This window comes from Cyprinus carpio, chromosome B1 (genome assembly GCF_018340385.1).
Source record: "Cyprinus carpio isolate SPL01 chromosome B1, ASM1834038v1, whole genome shotgun sequence".
Lineage (NCBI taxonomy): Eukaryota > Metazoa > Chordata > Actinopteri > Cypriniformes > Cyprinidae > Cyprinus > Cyprinus carpio.
The window spans coordinates 393416-417594 of record NC_056597.1 but is presented as its reverse complement, the minus strand read 5'-3'; the positions used below and the strand labels follow the sequence as shown (position 1 = coordinate 417594).

At 34.6% G+C, this 24179-nt stretch overlaps 1 pseudogene; it reads left to right on the top strand.

Moving 5' to 3' along the window:
- Positions 1-16574: 16574 nt before the first annotated feature.
- The window catches only part of LOC109063247, a 28433-nt pseudogene continuing 20828 nt past the window's right edge, over positions 16575-24179 (top strand).

The following is a 24179-nucleotide window of genomic DNA, read 5'->3' as shown; positions in this document are numbered from 1 at the left end:
AAATGCTTTTAATCAGTTGTTTAAGTGCTATAATGTGTTCACAATGTTATATTTTATTACCCTCTTTTTTTTTCCTAACCCACAATAAATGCAGTCTTGGGTGTGCATAATATATTTCTTTTTCTTTCAAACAAATTAAAATAGTAATTATTCCAAACTTTTGACAGAAAGTAAGTGTAATTTCAATATATGGTAAAATTAAAAGCAGCAAAAATTCTTACCAACCCCAAACTTTTTGGACAGTGATGTTTTTCTCTTTTGTGTTCTTTTCTGGTCCCAAAGTGTATTATGAAAAAAAGTATCTTAAAAAAAAATCTCAAAAAAAAAAAAAAAAAAAAAAAAAAAAAAAAGCATATACAGAATATATATATATATATATCGATACATTATATATATATATAAGATATATATATATATATATATATATGCTATATATATATATATATATACTACACACACACACACACACACACACCACCCTTTACCACACACTTTTCATTTTCATTTAGAAATTTGAAAGTTTGGTGACAATTAGAATGGGCAAAGAATTATGATATTAACATTATTATTAATTATTATTATTTTATTTTTATTTTTTTATTTTGTTCTTTTTAGGTGAAATATCCCTTTAAACACAAATACATTTCCAGCTATAACTATTTTTAGTCATGCCATAATTCACAGAATTTAAGCATATTCTCACTGCTTGCCTCATTTTATTAAAATATTTCAATAGCAATTTGATAAAGAGTTTTCAGCCTCCAATAAAAGTATCCAGTGCTTGCAGCTCCACTTTTATGTAATATATCATATTTGAAATATTATCATATTTCCATTCTACAGATTCCCCCAAAAGAAAAAACTTCTAGAACAGAAGAATGTGAAAAAAAACTGAACAGATTCTGTCTGGGCTGCATTATTATTCACCTTCTCTTATCATCTGTTTTCTTATAATATTTCAGTTAAGACGAAAAGCCAGGTAGCTGTGTGAACAAAGAGATGGAGAGATGGGACAGAGGAAGAAGGCTGGTAGTAGGCCATTTAGTATTGGTTTGCATATGTTGTGTGAGCCAGTGTGGCTGATGTGCTTTGTCTTAGTTTCTCTGTACACACCCCCATAAGCACTAGAAGCTCTCATGGGTAGGGCCTGCCATTAGTTTTTTATTTTCCACTAACACACATTCTGCACATCATACATTGGCTTAAATAATAGCTCACCAGAGTTACATGAATATGTATACTGTTAAAAAGCATTGTGTTGTCTGTTGATAAATGAGATCACACTCCATCTAATGAAGCCATGGGATGTCCTCAGAATAGATGCACAGATGTGTGTGCTCGTGTTTGCGATGAAGTCAGTGTGTGTGTGCGTGTGTACTGTCTTGATGAGTTAATGAATGATGATGATGATTTCTGCTTGCTCTGGGCTGAGCTCCCCTTAGGGCTTGTATTTATCGCGGTTGTGTTAGAAATCAGACTCTTTTGTTTTTGTTACATTTCACACACAAACAAATGGATTTCCTGTTAAAAAAATGCAGTTTATATGCTATTGAAATTTGCAAAAAAAAAAAAGAATCCATCCTGAAACGTCACCCCTTTACGCGCACGCGCACTCGTATGTATGAGCAGCATCACTGCTTATCTTGTTCTTGTTCCATCTGATTTGTGTTGAGGATCAACTTGCGCTGCCTCCTCTCTGGCTTTGCGCGCGACCCTATAGCCCACCTGCGTCTGGAGAGTATTTTTTTAAGAAGCGGGGCATGAGCGCGAGCGCGTCGCGTAAAGCACCACTTCAAAAAAGCTTCTAAAAATGCTTCCTTATATCGGTACATGCGCGTGGACGTAGGGTTTTTGAGAAACGCGCAGACTGCACTCGTCTTTTTGCAGGATTTACCAAATCCAGACTCTCACTTGTACGGCGGATAGAGAGACGGATCTCCACCGGGATCTCCTCGCACCGCGACTCGTACCTGGAGAATCTGGTAAAAGAGCCTCAGCAGCTTCCGCTGATAAAGCCGAGGTCGTCCGGTGCTTTGGTCAGAAGTGGGAGTTTATGTGTGTGTGTGTGTGTGTGTGTGTGCTATGTGTGAGAGAGGGCTGTTATATTCAGATAAAGACAAACTATTGTTGCCGCAGTCGGTTCAAGGAAATGTCCAAGATTTCATATAGTGCTGCTTTCACAGAACACGTCGTTATTCGGCCGTAAATGTGCAGACCGCTGTTAAATTGAATTATTTAGCCGGGGAGTTGTATGCGCTCGATAGAGCATTTAGGGGACAGAGGTGAACTCATTAAAGTCTTAGAAGTTTTGTAGGTTTTCTGCAGCAACTTGCAGTGACTCTTGAGGGCTATTACAAAGCTCCACTGTAAAAATGTCCAAATATTATCAGGGAATAATGTCCTTCAGTAAAAGCTGTAAGAGACTTTTATACAGTAAAATCTTATATTATATTTTTAAAAAGACAATACATGTAATTTTACATTGTAAAATGTTTTAGAAATAGCGCTAACACGAATGAATTAAAAAGTTAATTTAATGTATGGATAAAACATATAGCCTATTGTATTTAACAAGACAATAACCTACTTTATGGATTCAGATTGTTAAAATAATGTATATATTCTTATACATGCAAATATGGAAAAATTAAGTAAAAAAAATTCAAGAGCTACATTTTTATGTGCCATGCACATTGGGTGTGTTGTAAGTTTCATTTGTATGCTATTTTAATGTTATGGTTTATTAGCCTGATGGTGTTTCTGTGTGACAACAGTCACTGGAGAGAGCATTTAAAGTTATCTTGGGGTCATCATGTGACATTTATGTCATTGTACAGCTAATTATAAGCATGTTTTACAATAACAAATACATTTTAATAGCTGAAATTTATTATTACACCAATATTATGCAGTTTAATGAATGGTAGGTGCAGTCACCAAAATGCATCTTGTGAAAACCATTGCCACTGTATTTTTACAGTTGTGAAGTTCCAAGCAATTGTAAAAAATGTAGCAACGATGGAATTGAAACGGACATTAAATAATGCTTATGCTTTTTATGCTTTATGTTAGTTTGAAAACTTACTTCATGCCTGTGAATGTATATGATTGCTCTTGAGACACCGGAGGTCACTTTACTCTAGTGATTCTCTGAGAGACAAGAGGCTTGCATAAGCAGTTTTTATTTCTGTTCAGCCTGTCATATTTTGACATTTTCTCACACGCTTGTGTAAAGTGCTGACTTCTTCCCGCTGCCTCTAATGGTACTGAAAAGACAGCCCAGTTTGAACATCCAAGTTCTCCCTTCCATAACTCAGACACAGATGGCCACATATTTAAAAGTAAAAGTAAAATAAAATGCAAAAACATCAGTGTTGTGTTCGAACAGCAGCTCTATAGGAGCTTTTCTCCCCATTTTAGCGCCTGTAGATTTAGGCGAAGTGAAAATGAGAGAGAGAGAGCTAGAGATGAGCTGTTTCTCCCTCGTGCTGTGAGGATGACTTAGTGTCTCTCACCTTCATCCTGACACCTCATCTATTATCATTAGACACACAGTCAAACAACTCTCTCAAGATGTGGGTGTGAAAGTGTGTGTGTACGAATGTGAGAGAGAAGATGAGTGTGAAAAAAGAAGAGAGAAACAGGGAGAAAACTCTTAAAATGGTCTCTTTCTGAGTTCAAGATTGACAGGCCTGGGTCACAGTCATGACCCGCTCCATTTTCGCTCAAACATATGCACATCTCTTTTACTACGCTTGGTGCTTAGTGCATTGACTTGACGTGACCTTTGACCTGTCAAGCAGTTGATCCCTAAATGATTTTAACTTTTCCTAGCAGTTTTGCAGTGTGATAGTGAGACATTAAATTGGTATTTCCCAACCTTTTTTGTCTTAAATATCCTTTCACTGACCCCAAACTGGAAATGTTTCTTATTTAATTCTTCTTATTATAATTTTTAAATTAGTATTATTATTATTATTTAAATTGATAATTTATTCCTGCAATGGCAAAGCACGGATTTTCAGCAGCTATTACTCGAGTCTTCAGTGTCAGATGACCTTGATCAAGAACAGCATTTATTTGACAATCATTTGTAACAACATAAATGTTTCATTAAATGGTGTTTATTTTTGCATTCTAACTCTAAATAAAAAAACAATATATATATATTTTTTTTTAATTGATACAAAGCAAAAATTGTTAACATTATTTGAATCATAAAATAACTGAAAATATTATCTGAAAAATTGTTAACATTATTTGAATCATTAAATAAGCCCTAAAATATTTTATTTTAAAGCCATAGTTTCTGTTTTTAGAGGTTTTAACAAGGCAAAATCAAAAGTATTCTCTTGGGTATGTGTGGCTCTCTGGTTGGGAGTCACTGCGTTACATCAACTATGACAGAGCATCTGATATTGCCACAGTTCATGGAGACTGCATTTTTGATCTTTGTGTAAACAGCTGCATGATAATGAAGTGTTGGTGTAATGCTGTCATTTTAGATGACTGTATTCATCTCACTCTCATTTTTCTCCTCTTTCTTTCTCTGTTTTCCAGATTCACTCAAATAGAGCACAGAGGTAAGTGAGATCTTCATTATTGGTAGTTTTACAGCTTGGAAAAAAACTAACAAGCAAGGGTGAAAAGAGTGAGAATGAACGGCTTAAAACTGAAATGTGGCACATGGCAGAGATCAATCTTTAAACTTATTGAACCGAGAAACCTTTAAAATATATGAATAGTAAACAAACTGAATATGTACAGATCTCCACATAATTGGAATGCACTTATGCTGCCTCTTGTGTTTTAGTTTATGAAATATTTTGTGTAATTTGATAATGCTTTTGGCTATTAGTTGTAAGCGTAGGTACTATCAGCTCGATTTAGCATTTTACTATGTTTGAATTCTGTAATATCAGCACAGAAGATGCAAAAAAGTCAGCAGATTCCTTCCTGGGCCTGGCAGGGGAAAACAGTGGTGTTGGGTTCATGTTTCATCTACTGTACAGTAGGCCTGCTTGTCTTCTCTAAATATGAAGAATGCACATCCAGTGAAGTTAAAAACATCAAAAGGCCACTTTTGCATCTTTTTTTTCTTTCATAGCCAGTAGTCAAGACTTGTCTTATCTCATATTCAATGCTCTAACATTGTTTAGATGTTTTAATGTGCCTTTCTGTACAATGCAATGCTGGAAGGCACTGATGTCCACTGAGATCAATAAAACCTCCATTCAGTGAGGGGGTGAAATGTCTTCTCTCTTTCTCACTAAACCCTTTCGGTCTCTCTCTCTCAAACAAGCACACACACAAAAGGGCTGACTGTTTTAGGCTTTTCAGTCTATTTATTGTCTCACTTAGGAGCACATATGGGCATTCACACTTTGCATATTAGACCCTATAAAACATGTATTGCGTAAACATATTGCATTAATAAATAGGCAATGGTAAATGTTTGTTCCCAAAAACATTTCTCAGGTAATTTTACAACCAAGTTCGTGATCAATATTTTGATAGGTGAATGAAAGTGAACAGCACAGCCTAGTGGCCACAAGTTCTTACTGCATTCACACCATTCTGCTCTTAAAATTCAAAATACACCCCATCTGTCACAGCAATCTCACACTTGAGCGTGATCTCTTGCATTTTTTACTCCTCATTTAAAAATAAATCCAGATGTTTGTAAATGGTACAGTATACAGTAGGGTCGAAAACCTCTGAGACTACAGTGATTTTTATTTTTATTGCATGAAATGACATATTTTTGCACTATTTCTAGGTCACTGATCAAACGTAAACAAATTTATACCAAAGGCCAGATGTTGTTTCTTCCATCGAAGCACATAAGATGCTCAGTGGAACATTCTCAAATGCTGGATAACATGGATCATCAGGTTTTGCAGAAACTGTGAAAGACAATGTCAGCTTGAGTGCAAATATCAAATAACAATTCCATTTTCAAACGTAACTTTTCGCTCAAAATGTTATGCTGATAATATAATTTATAATTACATTATAAACACATTTTGTATTCATTAAGAAAATTCTGATGGGCCTTACCATACGTATGCACATACACTGAAAATACACACTGTTAAAAAGTTTGTGGTCAGTAAGATTTTTAAAGTAAAAAAAAAAAAAAATCTCTTAATTTCACCAAGGCTGAATTTATTTGATCAAATGATACAATGAAAACAGTAAAGAATACTGAAATATTATTACAGTCCAAAAAAGTGTTTTCTGTTTTAATATATTTTAAAATGTAATTTATTTTTGTGACCCGAAAGCAGCGATTACTCCAGTCTGATGTGTCACATGATCCTTCAGAAATCAATATAATATGATGGTTTGTTGTTCAAGAAACATTTATTACTATCAATATTTTTTTTTTTGGAAATTGTGATACATTTGTTCAGAAGAACAGCATTTAGGCCTATTTTAAATATAATTTTTTGGGTAACATCAAATTTCTTAACTGTTTGGTAGTGTATATACCTACATACATTAAAAATCTAAAAAAAAAAAAAAGCCTACTGACCCAAACTTTCGAATGGTAGTGTATAGGCCTATATACTGTATACACTGAAGAATATATAACCATTTTCTGTCATTCAGAGTCTATAATAGACAAAATTTCCATTTTTTACTCAAGTGACAAAGCTCACAGTAAGACCCTCATATTCAGACAGATGTCTGTTGGTCGCAGAGTTTTAGTGGGAGAATACCTGAGTCAGCTGTTTCCAAAGTAGACTGAAAAAATCATAAAACAGTCAAATCCCAACTAATGCTTTCAGTGAGTGTGTGGATGTTTGAGAGGGAAGGATTTAAAAGGGCTGTGTGTGTGTGTTTAATGAGTTTTTCATCTTTCAGGAGAGTCCTGTTTGGAGAGTCCTGTGAGTTTCTTTCACCCAGCGAGAGACTGCTGAGTTTAGACTCAGTTTAAACTCATATTAAAACATGTAAGTTGTTTGCATTCACACACATTCACACACACACACACACACACTGGTTCTGTCCAAAACCCAATGAGCCTAGCTAACTAAGGCAGCATGCCAAGTCATAAGTGACTGATTTGGACACACTTACATTACATAGAATATGACAGCAACAGCAAGCTTGCCAAGCACACAAGCTTGATAATTGTTATAGATATTTATAAAGTTGACATGTTGCTAAGCTAACCAAAAAATAAAAATGCTATAAATTTTAAAGCCAAAGTGTCTAATATATTAAAAACCAAATGATTGTTTCTAAAAACCCTGCATATGGTCAACGTTGTGCCTGTGGTCAGATAACGCTTTCAAACTCAAATCAAAATCTACAAATGACAGTTGCATCTGAAATTTACACAAAATTACAAGGGGGGGGCGGAAGTGGAAAGTCATTCACCTTATAAGACGGTCAGTATACTATCAAGTATATCAGATATGAAGTCAGTAATATTCCAGTAGCTATCACGAAGTCTGCGATATATCATCTGGCGATAATATCGTAATTGCTGCATGTGCGATTTTACATTATCGAGTATTTTGCACAAAAAAGATTTCGAAAACACAACTTAACAGAGTCATTTCATATAATTACGTGAATCAGTCTAGACTAGTGCACGTGCCACATTATTTAGAGGTGACAACTTTCTTTCACTGCATGAATTCCATCTATGCCACGTTCTATGCTGTTTTAGAATGATCACAAATTTCCAGCCACGACATGAATGGTACTCCAGAGCAGAACATGTTCCTAAATGAATATTTATACCATTCGGCAATAGCCGTAATGACTCAGTTTAACACGAAGTGTGTGGTTTTTCTCCAAATATTATTACAAAATGTGATATTGATTTTTTTTACAACAGTTCAATAAACAAGAAGTTGACGCACCCAATGCAAGAGACTTACGTTTTTAGACACCCATATTGCCTTGTTTTTGCTCTATTCCGACAACAAAAATAATTTCCAACAACAAAGCCACAACACCTGGTTTGCATCTCTGAGCACAACGAGTGACGGTCGAGTTTCGTGTCACTGAAAACGCCTGCTAAATTGCTAAAAACCTAAAAAACAAAACCGTTTTAAACGATTCGGTTTTCTGGTCGCAATTACTGCCCTTCACTTAAACAGTGACTTGTTTTAATATGCAGCCCCTGCTGCAGTGGTTTCACATTTCACATTCAAAGTCTCTTTTAGCCGAATTTAAAAGGCCGGTGCTATATGCTTTTTCACTTTTTCAACTTTAGTTAGTCTGTAATGTTAGCTGTTTGAGTCGCATTAAAATAAGATGTCTGCAAAGTAAAAGCAAGCTCAAAGGTACCGGATGCCAAATTGGAGAGATTTTACTTTAACAGAAATGCAACTTTTGCCTCGGCAAAACTACAACTAAATATTTTGCCTTTCGTGGATGGGAATTAACCACCATATCACTTAAAGATCGACGCCCAAAATGGGCCGAAGACCTGGTGAGGCTGCACTAGAGAAGACAGTCAACGAGTGTTAAAGTCACTTATGTCGGAGAACCGCTAGTGTTCCCAAGACAGAATGCTACTTAGCTTAGATGGTTCACGAACTCACGCGCACGGTGTTTAATAGCGCTCCACCAACTGATTGATGTTTGAGTCTGGCTGGCACTGTTTTGAGCGTTAACTGAAGCTCACAGCAGATTTTTAACAGCTATGCAGTAAGAGGCCAGGACATATTTCAACCAGGCGCCGAGTCGCTGTCAATCACAACAGACACTGGCCCAGCTAACCAATCAAAGGCCACATCTTGTATTCCAGAAGGCGGGCTTTCCATTTGATACAGGAACTATTTGAGCGTTCATGCCAGACTGGAGAGAGAGGTGTTGTAATAATGTAAAATATGTGAAAAAATAATGTGTTTTTCGAACAACCTAGTATGAGAGCCTGTTCTTGTGTACATCCCCAAAAACAAGATCAAGACTTTGAAAAGGAGATAATAGGACCCCTTTAACTAATGGCAAATATCAGTATTCCAACGTTTTATGTTTTAATATATCAACACATTATTTATGCATTTTTAATTACAGGTAAAATGCCTGCATTAAACAGTGTGTAAACACATCTAAATGCCACTCAGATTGCAGTGCTTCTGTTGCTGATTTCATTTGTTTGGTAACAGCCCAAATGTCATTATTTATTCACTTCACTGATTAAGAATTCTGTAAGAATTTCGCTCAAAAGCTCATAATGGACACTGTTTAGGAACAAAAATGGCTTTATAAATTAGATTTTGTTCTCTTCATGAACTGATGACCATTAATAATACAATACGAAAACCTTGTCCACAGCAACCCATACCAGTCACCACCACCATGCATTTGGCCTTGAATTATCGCTATCACAGATACTTTTACCAGCATCAACTTAGAATTACCTTTTTACGCAAGCAGAACTCACGGGAAGTAATATATGATAATTCTGTTTCATATAAAGATATATTATTGGTATAGTGGTGATGGACATTGAATATCGCACCAGCGCCATACTCAGGCCCCAACCATTCCAAGGGTTTCATCTCCACAGATTTCCCGCCTCAAACCAACCGTTCACCTGAATCCAAAGTCTTAATCAAGGTGTTCAGCGTTACTTGATGCAAGATTTAATAGATATTGTCATATCTCTTCTTAAGGCTCTATATATAATTCACATGTGAGCAGGCATTATACCTGCTATATATATAGCTGTTACCATTAATAAATTAACAAACAAGTATGACATATTGTTGTAACATATATAAAATGCTCAATACTCCATTAATATATAAAAACTTATGACAACAGCCAGAAAAAAAATATTTTTCTACTATTTTTGTTTTTAGGAATAAAATGCTGTATAAAACCCAGCAAAATTATATATGAACAATCCCCTCTTTAAAACCTTCAGAATATAGATTAGGCAATGATTATTCGTATAAGAGTTACCGAAGTGGAGATTTTTTGCCCAGTGCAGGGAGAAACATCCTTACCTTGAGAGGAGAGTGGCCTTTGCAGATATGTACGCAATTGAAATCCCGAGTCACAAATAGATGTATTTTCACTTTTATAGTGATATAAATGAAAGTACTTTTAATGCGATTTTTGAATGTTTTCTTCCCACCAGTCTGAAAAAAGCTTATGAAAAAACCATAGCTTCCAAAATCCAAAAAATTGACAGGTGCATGAAAAAAGTGTTTTTGCCCTGGAAATGTTTACCTTAAGTAACACAACTGTTTTCAACATTGTAAGAAAAAATAAGACACAATTTTTTGAGTTGTCAAATCAAACCATATGTCAGTTACAACAGTATTATGTTACACCGAAGACACCAAAGCATGAAAATAAATTTGCATTTTAAAAAAAAGCGCCATAAAATGGAAAACAATTTTTAAGTTGTAATCATACATTTTAAAATATTCACTGTTATTTTCAAGAAATAAATGCAAGTCCATAGTCAACATTTTTCTCACTTCAGACAGTTAAACTTGGAGGAGTGCTTTCTTACTGTAGCTCTTTGCCACTCGCATTACTGGCAGTCGTATGCTACATGCACCTACAATTCAGGCCTAAATTAGGACTCTGTCCAAAGCTAAACACAGTCACGCTTGCTTATTTTGTGGAAAAACAGCCATCGCAAGTATGAAGAACCAGTCTTATAATGCGGCCTCAGTAGGCCTCAGCTCCCCTGTGTTCTCACACATCTTCCCCTGAACTAACAAACTTACCACCTAATTACATACAAATGCCTCTCTGTATTCCCCAAACCCTGTTTCCCTCTTCCTGTGTTCTCACACAGTTGGTCCTGAAGTAGCTTCTCTCTGACCAGCTGCTGTCAAGCCTCGCAGAAAATAACGTGCACATGAATACTGTATATGACCATAAAACCTCAGTGGATTTAGCGCGTTAGAGTGCGTGTGTGTTTTATAGTGCATACACTGCTGCATTATTGAGAGCTACTCACAGATGCATCCAACTCTTTCTGACAATGACGATGTAATCCACTAAAAATACATACCTCATCTGTCCCTCTTCATCTGTCGGTTTTCTCTCTCACTCTTTCTCTCTCTCTCTCTCTCTCTCTCTCTCTTTCTCTCTATTGTTTTTTCTTTCTTTCAGTCTTTTCCTTTCATTCCCTCTCTCTCCATATATTTTCTTTCACTCCTTGATTCACTTCTCATGTCTGTCTTTCTGTGTAGTCGCTCAATAACTATACCTTTCTTTTTCACACTCTCCACTAATTTAATGTGCTAAACTGGAGCTGCATTAGATGCATTAGATCGTTTTCCACCTCTCCTCTCAGTCGATAACTATACCTTTCTTTTTCTCACTCTCCTTTATCTCCATCTCTTTATTAGAGGTGGTACTTATGAATCTGGTAGTGCATTAAAGTGATAGATGAAGATAGTATATTTCACATAGCTCATCTATAAATAGAAGGTGCAAATAAACCTTGAAAAAAAAAAAAACAGCAGCCACCATCCTCCTCTTTTCACAAACAACTCTTTTCACTTTAATTCAATACATCATGCTGTGAGACTGCTGCTGCCCTCCTCTGGAGGCTGATTTTTTAACATTTTAAAACCTGAAAGATATGATAATACTGTATGTTCTTCTTTTTGTCTCATATCAGCTTCCGTAACTCTGACCAGCAGCATGTGGGAGACTAACAGGTAAGAACACCTTGATACATTTTATAACCTCAAGCTCAACGCAACAACAGTTATTCCAGTCCTGGTTTGCAGTTGGCTGTTCTGTTCTATAGAAATCATACATATAATATATCCAACCATTCCAGCCTCAGCCAGGTTTGTGCTTGATTTAATGGAAGGAAGTGGAACAGTTCTGCCATGTTGTATCTAAAGAAAAACTTGACTGGTTATATAATTTTTTTTGCACTCAGGAGTAGGCCTAAATAGCAATTTCCAGATAATTTCATCAAATGCACCCCAGAAGACAAATGCAAGTTAGTTGCAGAAATTTGACTTGAAAAGAAATGTACATGCTCTGATATTGTGCATGGGTGATAAATTATATAATATTTTATTATAATATTATAAATTATTATATTGTATTATATTATAATCTATTACATTATACTATATCTATACTATGCACTATACATTATACTAATCTATTACATTATACTCTAATATTGATACATTTTCAAGGACACTTTGATGAATAGAAAGTTCAAACAGAAAATAGAAAAGAATAGTATTTATTTGAAATAGGAAACTTTTGTTAGATTATAAATGTCTTTACTGACACTTTTGATCAATTTATTGCATTTTTGCTGAGTAAAAGCATTAATATTATATTATATTATATTATATTATATTATATTATATTATATTATATTATATTATATTATATTATATTATATTATATTTATTATTCATATATTTTTTGGTACAAAAGTTTTACAGTAGAGTTTAAGAAACAAGAAATTTTAAGAAACAAGAAATTATAATAGAGTGATTCACGTTTCAGACTAAATTTGGCCAGTTAGCTTATAAATGTTTTTCCTCTGCTCTGTTGAAACTATGAAAATAGTTCCAATAAAAGCCAAAGTGTGGGAGTGAAGTGACAGCAATTTCCCCTCTCAGCTCGCAGAATTCTGTTATCACTCTGCTTCAGCTTCACCTCCATTTTTTCATTTTCGCTCTATGCTCACTTGTGTGAGAGGGATGTAGAGTGATCTTGGAGTGAAGGAAAAAACTTTCTCAGATGTTCAAATGTAACTGGTTATATTGTGCATCTTGTTTACTATATATTTATATATATATATATATATATATATATAATAATATATATATATATATATATATATATATATATATTATTAGTGCTGGGCAACAACGTTTTTGACAAGTTTTTTGTTTACATAGTATAAGTGTTTGTATGCAAGGGCTGCCGGGTCTGTGGTTATGAGCACTTTCTGTAACTAACACAAATTAATGCATGTATATATATTTATCACTGTGGGATACTGGGTTTATATATATAAATGCTTATATATGTGACTATAAATTATGTGAATATAAGTATATTTGTGTGTTGTGTGTTTGAGAAATATAGTGAGTATGTGTGGGTTTTTATATCAGCATTTATTTTATACACAGTACAACACACATACTAGAAAAACTGGCAATTCAATCACGCATTAATGATTTCTGCTGCACTAAATATATATATATAATATATATACAGTATATATATAGAATATATATATATATATATATATATATATTCTTTATACTATATATATATATAATATAAATATTGGATAAAGGAATGAATTTCTTACTGACTCCAGTATTGGTTAAAATTAGGGTGAAATTGTTTGTATAATTGTGCATGGTATGAAAACATGAACAACCAAAAACATTTATTTTTAGAAAATATCGCTTAAACATATTTGCAATACTGAACATCATTTGCAAAAAAAAGCCATATATAGGTTATAATAAAATGAGGTTCTACAAGTTGTTTACACATTCTGAGTATCGTAAAACAGCATTTCCATACACTGTTTAATTTACATGTGTAGTTTAATGGCAGAAATGTTCTGAAAAAAAAAAAAAAACGAGCAGATTGTTTGTTTGATATTTTATTCATATTTATGCAATGAAATTTTTTACATATTAAATGGACAAAAAATAAACACACATGTGATAGCAATAGATAGATAGATAGATAGATAGATAGATAGATATTAGATGTATCAATAGTGTCTTCTAATTTCTATCTTGATTATGGTCATTTTTGTTTGAACACAAGGAGTCCTGACAAGAGCCAGTGTTCACAGATAGATGACTCTGATTCATCATCATCTGTTCTGTGTTGGAATGACATGTTTCTTTTGCAAAGTGAGACATACTCAATCCAGAAGAGGTGAAAGAGAAAATGTCAGACAGGTTTGTGTAAAGTACAGTAAAAGTCTCACTGGATTGACAATTAATGGTTAAAATGAATGTTTTTAAACGTAAAACTTGATATTTCCAACCAATAGAATAATGGACTTAGCTTTTTAGCTGATGAAAATAATACTGTTCTAAAAAGCATTCTAAGCTGTGTGTTTGTGGCTTAGTGGTAGAGCATTGTGTTAGCAGTGTAAAAGGTTGTGGGTTCAGTTCAGGGAACACACATAGCCTGAATGCACTGTCGGATAAAAGCGTCTGATAAATGTATATCTAATAAATGTAATCACTTTGTCTACCACTGTATATAGATAGATATATGGATGGATAGATAGAAAGATGAAGATTAATTTTATCACTTAGTTCATTAATTTCTGCAGCTCAGTTTGATGACACAGTTTTCTACTCTCCTTTTTTAAAGTCATTTCACTCAAAGGCCAATCAGTAATTAATTATGTCAGTATAATATTATTATACTTTATATGCGTATAGTGCATAAAATAAGCTATATATATATATATATATATATATATACACTGTAAAAAAAATTCAAGCTGCTTTAGCTAATTACATTCTTATAACTAGGTCAACAGACCTCCATTTATCCACCAACATACAATTTCTTTCTTTTATTTGTTATGATGAACTGTTATTCTCTTAGTTGCTCAACCTTTACTGAACTACGGGTTTTTAATGATGTTTCCAGAAATAATCTTTCCTTATGTGGTCAAACGACATTTAGAAAAGGGCTGCAAAGTGGTCTGTGGTAACCTGTGCACTATCTGTTAACTAAAGCAAGATTATTTTTGGCATCATTTACATATCTGCTCTGGGAACTAGTTATTGACATTTTATATATGTGACTGTTATGTGTGTGAGAGACAAAATTAGTCATTAGCATGAGAGAGAAACAAATTTCATTCTGCATTTATTTTCAGTATTTTCAAACATGTACATCAGTAACAAATGGCACCTCAATTTGCATATAATTGAATTCTGCTGCAATAACAGTTTATACAGACTAGTTCATCACAGGCTGTGAAAAAAGTTCACCTCATCTGAGATGCTAAAAGGGTCAGTAAAACAAGAAGCACTTTTCTGTTTTCATTTTTAGACAATCAAACAATATCCCTTTTAAAGCTCTATTGACAATCATTACATTTGCAATACAACTTTGCAAATTCATAGGCTTAAAATAATATTTTTTTGTTTGATCAAAACAAACAATCAAAAACACTCACCAAGACTCTTCACATTGATTATTTTTGCAATTCCTTTTGATGATCCATAAATTCCACTCTTCACCTTTAAATCTTTTCATTGAGGCAGAATCAGCACTAGCCTATGTTTATAAAGTAAGTGACAATCATATTTTTTATATATTTATTAGTACTTACTATATTTTATATATGATTTATGTAAAAGCAATTATAAAACATGTTCAAAAACAGTTTTTTAACAGTCAATTACACAATGATGGCATAGACAGCAGTATAATATATATATAAAAACACACAATGATGGCATAGACAGCAGTATAATATATATATACACACACATTACTTTAAATTAATATTATAACTTTGACAAATATTTCAATCAGTTCCGCGTTGAAGAATACAGCAAGCCACTCATCTTGAAAGAGGCAAAGATTCATATTTTAGCATGACCAGAAATAATAATAAAAAATCTTTACAATTCCATAATTCTGGGGCCATGAATATATATTTTATATGAGCAGAAAAATACTTACCTATATCTATTTATCTTACCAATTATTTATATATATATATATAATTCATACAATGCGTATATATAATATATATATATATATATATATATATATATATATATATATATATGCATACACTAATATTACTATATAAACATATAGACATTGTAGTTACCATGCTGCATGGGGAAGTTGTCACAAGTCCTATATCTCAGTAAATATAAGGATTTATTTTACAAAAAATTGTTGTTGTTTTTTTCTTCACCTTGATTTAAAACAGTTGAAAACTGTCTTAAATTAAATGTTCCACTTTTCTTCTCCAAATTATAACAACATTACACTTCAAATTTGTGTACAGAGACGTGGTAATTAAACACAATAAAAACTACATAACTGAATAGGTATTGTTACTAGCCAAAGCTGAGGTGTCCTGTATTCTTGGATGAAGGTGCCTTTTTCATAATGTCAGGTCGCTGCAGGTTTGACTTTCAAATGGATATTTATTTATTTTGTCTAGAAATGTTTCAACTGTTTACATTCTTAAAAAAAAAAACTGTTTAATATGAGGATCCATTGTGCATATGGGCCTCATATAGACTTCCTCCCTGCTTATTTCTGTCTTTTTTTTTTAATCAAGTGAATGAACATTGCCCCCCCCTGGGTTTAAAACAAAGGAGTTCCCTAAGAAATATTAGCTGACATTAATGTGACAACTATAACCTATATCACCTAATTAGAGAATAGACTATCATAATCATGATTGTACCACGACTTTGATATTGTCAAATGTTATGGTTTTTCAAACTACAAGAAATGCCATGTAGGATGTTTAAAGATAGATAAGACCTTTTTGGACATTAACAAACTGTATTATGCAAACTGTGCCAGTTTCATTGACGTTTTACCTTAAGTTTCTCCGATGTGCAAATGCAATGTCTCCAAATTATTTATTTTTTCCTGAACCGGAGATTCATTCGGGGCACCTGACGCCACTCCGCCGCCGCTCTCTCCCTGCCTCGAGCCCGTCCCCTTCATATTCCGCTGCGCGTGAGTGTGTGCGCGACCGCGAGCGCTTCTTATGCGAGCGCTCTTGCCGCACCTGCTGCACACACAGCATCAGCATCATCAAAAAGACAGACCTGCGAGCTCTTTACGCGCGCTGGAAACACGCAGTGATTCTGCTGCTGTTTGTGCTTTTTATAGTTCAGCCCAGCTCCGGGGTGAATCATCGTAAGGAGAGGGCGGGCTTCTGGATTATATCTCTGGTGCTTATAGATGAATGCACAGGCGTACCGAGCCGGTGAGACCCGAATCGAGAAAACCTGAACCCGACAGATGTATCCAGTTGATCCAGGTAGGCGAGGAGTGAAAGCCTTCATCCGCTCCCCGGTTATTATGAAGGAAATGACAAAATAATTTCATTGTTATGTTCAGTCATCCACTCGAGCTACAACTGTATGTGAATCGATGGGAAATCCTTTATTGTAAATCATAGCAGGCTAATACAGAAGAATATATTGCATGCACATTCCCACTTTTTGGCTGCTATTTTGCTAGCATGTTAACATAATGTGTTTTTTTGAAAAGCAGTATTGCATCATGTTCTTAATATTCTATTACATATTCATGCTATATATATTATATATATATATATATATATATAGGAGATATATATATATATATATATATATATATATATATATGTTATGGGGATAGTATATATGCATTTTGCTTTATTGTCTTAATTGACATGGATTTTTGTTGTGGTTTCCCCACTACTACTGCCTTTTTAGATCATTCAGTGATGTTCGGGGAAACCCAGTGCTCCAGGGCATTATGCTGAGCTTAATGTATTACTGTTTATGACAGAATGTTCTCCACGGATCATTAACACATATTCTTAATGGACCAATAAACTGAATGACTCTACATTTGAGCAAAGTTCACATGAAAGGGGATTATGTGTGATGACTTTTGCTATACCTCCTAATGCCCTTAGTGTGTGTGTGAGAGACAGAAAGGGGAGGGATGGAAAATCGAGGGATATTATGATGTTTGGGTATTAAGGTTTGCATATGCAAGAGAACAAATTTGGAGGAAAGGAGTGGAGTTTGGCGGTTTGGTCTGAGCAAGGTGGAAGTGTTTGAACCCGATAATGCCCAGAGCTGTGAGAAAATGACAGATGGATGAAGAAGAGAGAGAGAGAGAGTGATTTTCTGAGTTTTGAATAATTTATTTCTTTTTCATACCGGCAAACGAAGGGTTGCTTGGAGCACACTTGAAAACTTGCACTATTTGAAAAGCAGGTTGACTCAGCTTCAGCGGCATATGGTTTATATTAATAATGCAGACATCACAGAGGCACAATCCCTTGTGCTTATTGCACAGACATTCATTCTCTGATACCAATTATAGGTGTGGGTCCTAAGTGCTTCTGCTAGTGAAAGTTGTGCTTATGACACTGAGCTGAAAGCTAGCAGTAAAATCTCTTCCTGAAACTGGAGAAGAGTTTAATAGCACTGATGTGCTCAGTGCTTAAAGCTTGATCAGCTCAAGTGTTCTGCATGTGCATTACTGTCAAAACCATATGGTTTAAGGGGTCTTTTTGGAAATGATTTCTAATCTTCTTGAGAAGAACTTGTACTCAATAGCCATTATATAGCGGTATAGATAGTCTGATGGATTGGGGCAAGTATGATTGTGTTTCAAGTCAGTTCATGGAATACCATATTTTTTGCATTAGTTATGTTTGCGTGAGCTTAAAACTACTGTTGAGTGAATAGGAATGCAAAAGAGTGAGATGTTTTCAAATGTAATGTATTTCTTCATTTGAATACAGCTAGACGAAAACAAAATAAAATGGAACAGAACCTTCTGCATACTTTTTGTGTACTTGACACTGTTATAAAAATTCAGTGCTCATGGTGGTAGATTGCTAAAAAAACAAACAACCTGTGAGACGAAATGCAAAGACGCCTGTTTGATGCATGACCAAAGTAGACCAAAAAAGTACAGCATTGGAGCATGAATCTATTCTCTCTGTCTATATATAATACATATGCAAATCTTATATAAAAATAACTAAATTTTTTATATAAAACGTTTTTGTTAAAAAATAGTAGCATTATTTTTTCTTTCTCTCAAGGGCAGAAATGTGTTGCTTATTGAGAGAAAAAAATCATATTTTTATTATGTACTGCTGCTTTGGCTGTCACTGTAGTTATTGGAGTAGTTGCACATGTACAATCCAACTCACAGCAAGATGAGCAGTGACAAGATTGGTGTTGCTTACAGTAAGTGGAAGAATAAAGCATTTCTCTCTGGAATCTCTATTATGTTTTTTTTTTTTTAATGGCTGCTAAGCTGCACAGCTGACAACCAGGTTTCCTACATAGCTGTGCTAGTTTCACAGCTCTTTCATCTTTTTCATTTTTATTGTGGTAATAAGTGGGATAATGTAACAGTCTGATAATGTTAATTTACTGTAGATGGTCTTTATTGCGAAGTGAATCTCAAAAGGGTGATGAGAATATAGGGTTTATTTTTGCAGTAATGACTGTACATTATTCCTTACTTGATTTTTTTATTTATTTTTTTGAGTATTAGTTCATCTGTTTGGAAGGCTAGTGTTCAAACAATTCATTTCTGTAGCACTGTTGTCACCAATTGGCATGGCAAAGATAATGACTGTATCTGACTGAGGTTTTCCTGAACAGTTCTCTCTGTCTCCATTGTTTTAAACCTTTGCCCCAGATTTATGCCATTAGACTGAGCCAAATTGTTGCTATGGTTGGGCTTGTGGGGAAATAAAACAGAGCAATGTTTTTGAGAACCCGCCACATTGTAATTAATTTATAAATAGCTCCTAGATGTCTCTGTACATTTAAGCTGAAGATGAGAGAAAGTACATTAACAGTAAAAAAAAAGAATTACACACTATACCTTTAATGTTCAATAAAATATGTGAGGTTCTGTGAACTTGTAGAGAACTTGTTTTGCAAGCATATTCAGGGAACTTTATTTAATACTATGGGTCCTATAAGCTAAACATCAAAGACTGTGATCAGGGAGATTTTTTAGTGATATACAGTTCATGAACTAGAGGTTCAGATCTCTCTTTTAAAAGCATTTTTGCCTCTTTTACTGGATAGCAGAGTCAAATGTGAGGAGAAGAGGGCAAGCAGGAAACAACTAGTGTTACTCACAGTGTGGCTTATAAAGTGGTAGTCAATACAAGTTATTATGAACTTGAAGTTGTTTTTATAAAAACAGTGCACCTGATTCAATCACAAATCACAATGGCTCGGTTTTTTCTAAATCACTCATGTGTTAATGCTAAGTCAATTCAGCAGCTCTCAGTTCTTTCAAACGGGCCTGCTTCATGTATCAGTTTGATTCAGCGATTTTGTTTACTTCATCAAAAATGTTCCCTGAAGCCCTGGGGGCATTTTAACAAGACATAAGTAAAAGCGTATGAGGTAAATGAAATTTCACTGCTGTATTTTGGATTAAGTTAGATCATTACATATCATAATGACTGTAATTTCATGTGCTGCAGGTTACAGCAGTTCAGTCTGTTCAGTTGCACCCCAATTGTTATTGTCTTCATGCCACATAAAGGAACACACTGTTACTTACAGCACTGTTCCTATTGAATTGAGATGTTTGATTCAGTACAGGCCCGTTGCTGTTTGGAACCTATTTAGATCTATTCATGAGAGGTTTACAAAAATGTTATTGCTAATTTTTACTGCCAGCTCTTTATGAAGATAGAAAGTACTGTTGTGATATGGCGTTGCATATTCCATTTTTTTAAATGCAGGCGAAAAATAAACAGAAAAAAAAAGAATGGTTCTCAGTTCCTAGTGATCAGCGCTGGCACTTTAAAAAAGGCTTGTTATAAATGATTATGGTTTGTTTTAGCTTGGTGCGCAAATCCCCTTTGTAGAAGCATAACATATGAAATTATGGGTAATCCATTTAGACAAGCTGGTCTTCTGAAGTGAAGTGAAGAAGCACCTATTCTTGAGAATATGTATTTAGTAGGGGTTATTCAAGATCCATTTCCTTTTTACATCTCATTTATAGCAAAAATACATGGTTATACAATACCAATAAAATAAGTGCAAACAAATATTTGAAGCCCAGCAACTATGGAGTGGGAACTGAACTTGATTCTTTGATCTGATCTGACAGAATCAAATTACCCATACAACCACCTGAAAGAAGAGATACATATTATCACTGTATAATATTGCAGAAAATATTTTTGTTTATTCCATAAAAAATGAAAACTAAGTTTTGCAAAAAGCATGCATGTAATATGTGTATATTTATTTGGAAATCGCTATTGCAATATTATTGATTTAGTATATAATACGGATAGCTGCAATTTTATTCTTGTGTGGCATTTATATCTTATTTGTATTCATAATATCTGACATCTCAGTATTATTGTCAATAATCACAATGCATGGCCTTTATTATTATTTTATAAAAACGTTGAATCATAGGATTGGAAAGAGATGTTTTTTATTTTTATTTTTGAACTGTCACGATTGATGCCCGCCTTAAAGGTAGAAATCCTTAAAAAAAAAAATCTGTGTATTATATGATTAGTTATTATTATTATTATTTATGTATCTTCATACATGCACTTCCTTTACAAATCACCCCAAGCTAACTTTCCTAATAATTAATTTTTTCTAAAGATACTATAGCTATTTACATAATCTAGGTGAAAATTCCTGTATTTTCCTATATCTTAATATACAGTATATTGCAAGAAAAATTAAATATCGCAATGTCAGGCCCTATTACATTTATTTATTTACATTATTTATTTAAGAACCTACACTGGGGTCTGTAAAATGAATTGTAAGTTCTGCTCTATTTAGTTGCCCAAAACATCCAGACAGGCAGTTCTTTTTGTTTGTTTATTTTATTTGAACAAATCAATATTTCTTTTCTTTTTGGCGGTGTAGAAACATCTAAGGTCTTTAAATGTTGCATAGAAGTACCACATTGAAACAGATAGAAGATCTCTGGAATATGCAGAGGACCCCATTTGATCGTGTCAGGGCCGCAGGGCGTTTCCATATGTAGAAGCTTCAGGTCACTTTTGGCCAGGGGTGAGACAGATGTGTGTACCTGTTAACTGTCAGCTGTAGCCAGCTCCATGTCAAAGTAGCCCCCCCCCCCGCTCTAATTGGACGTCTGGGTTGTCTGGCAATGAGTGCCTGCCAGCGAGACTGTCCCACATCTACATGTCATTTTGTCCTCATCTGTTCTCTTGCCCTGACAGCTGCATCTGTTGTACACAGAGACTTAATGAAGGGGTTTTGTAGAGTTTGTGTTTTGTAACGCACTAACATGTTCTTTGTGTTGAGTTACCAAGCGGCCATGGGCGGTCAAGAAATTGTCTTTCCTTGCTGTTATATGTTTGAGTGCTCATGTGATGGGATGAATATTGAGAAATGACAACCTGTTTGTAAAGGAGAAACTCCCAGTTCCTAGTACCTGGTGGTGTTCGCTCTTCTCAGTTAGTCATTATATAGTGTTTTTGGGTGGGTGGTAAACGATTGTGGTTGTGTGTGAACAAACCCTGGGAAACACATTACAGCATTTTTTCCTCCCCAATACTGCAAATCACCTTATGTAAAACCACCGTTATTCATACAAACAGATGTTACTTATAAGATGAACCACAAGGGTCTATAACCTTTTTTCAGAGCCAAGGACCCCCTGGTGGAGGTTTAAGGCCTGTATTACAATAACATGCGTATAGTATAAAATTAATACATTTTTATACTTTCGTTTCTATAGTGCTTACGTGGGCAGAAGCCATTAAATTGATCATTAACGATGTACAGAGTCCTATATAGGTTGCATTTTAATTTAACTTAATGCATTTTAATGTGGAGTAAATAATGAAACATTTAGCTGAGCTGCAGTTTTCTTAAGTTTAGCTTTTGATTGATGTTTGTTTACTATTTTTTTTTTGTTTGCACAAAAATGTGCTGCAGGTACTGTCACAACCTCCTGTTGAAGACCCCTGCTGTGGAAAGCATAAATGGTACAACAGTTTGTAGTTTTATGGCATTGTGTGTCCATCTATAGTTAATAAGCTGCACTATAAATTGTTGTTCATGTCCATAGGACTCTTAGATGCAGTACAAATTGATTTACTAGTTAAAAATGACATTTGTTCGCAAAATGAGTACATCGCTCAGTCAGGATTTGAGACAGGGGGGGGAAAAGTGGTTTTTTTTAGTGGCTCGGCTGTTTAGCTTTACATGTGTAGTCCTTTCACACAGCCTATCGCAATTATTTGGATCCCCTATTTCACTGTTGGAAATAGAGGGGGGATGTTTTTAAAATAACTGTTGTGTAGATGTTAAAGGGATGTTTATCCAAATTCTCATGTCATTCCAAGGCCTATATAACTTTCTATCTTTTGTGGAGAGCAGAGGGTGATTTTTTTTTCAAGCATTATCCTGGGTTCAGGTCATTTCCAATATAATGTAAAGTTCTCTACAATTGGCAAAAAAAGAGCACATGTAAAAAGCATAATTGAAGTATGGCAGAGATTGTCAGTGGACATTCAAACAACGCTGCTGTTCGACACATATCTTGTGACCAAACGACAGTGAGTGTGTTTTACATACCATGTTCTTCAAAGTGCTCCAAAATGACAAAAAACACATAAACAGCGTCATCACATTGGCAGATGGAGACGTGGTGGTTGAGTTTAACACATTTATGTGACAGCAAACCTGTGTGGTTCATATAAATGCGTTTGGTTAAACTGTATTCGTTTTGATTGGCGTAAGGTCAGAAATGACTTAAGAATAAAAACTGATCAACAAAATTTTTGCCCATTAACATTATTTGCATGTAAACACCGTAACCTGCAATCTTTCTTGGTAGCTTAGTTGAAGAGATGCATGTGTGATATGTATCAGGAAAGCATTCTTCCTGCAGATTTAGTGCAATCCAACCAGAGTGACGTGGGAACAGCTGCACGGATGGTTTTCGGGTTGTATATGTATATTGTAAATATATGTGGATATCTCCTGCTCTTTTTTAACCAACGAAATATATATATAAAAATTATATATCTTCTTGTGTAGCTGAAGGATAAGGGGGTCATAGAAATGTAAATATGAGAGGGATATCATGAGTAAGTGTTGTAAACTTTATTTTTTTGCACTGCGACAGGTTATTGGTTGAATGTAAAACTGATAAAATAGATTATTTAGACAATAAAACAGCATTTATGTTAGTTATTTGCATATTGGTTTGTCAAAGCACTGAGTCGCAATGTCAATTTCAGGCGACACCACAGACCAAAACTGGCCCTACACCGGCGATTAATATCTGGCCACGCAACTCAAAGAGCGCCCCGCAGCCAAGATTATCTTTGATAGCGAGCGACAGGGTGTCTGAAATAGATCTTTCATGACAACCAACAGTTACTCACAATCACTTCAGCTCTTAGTGATTTCAAAATAAAAGTACGAGAACTTTTTTTGCAG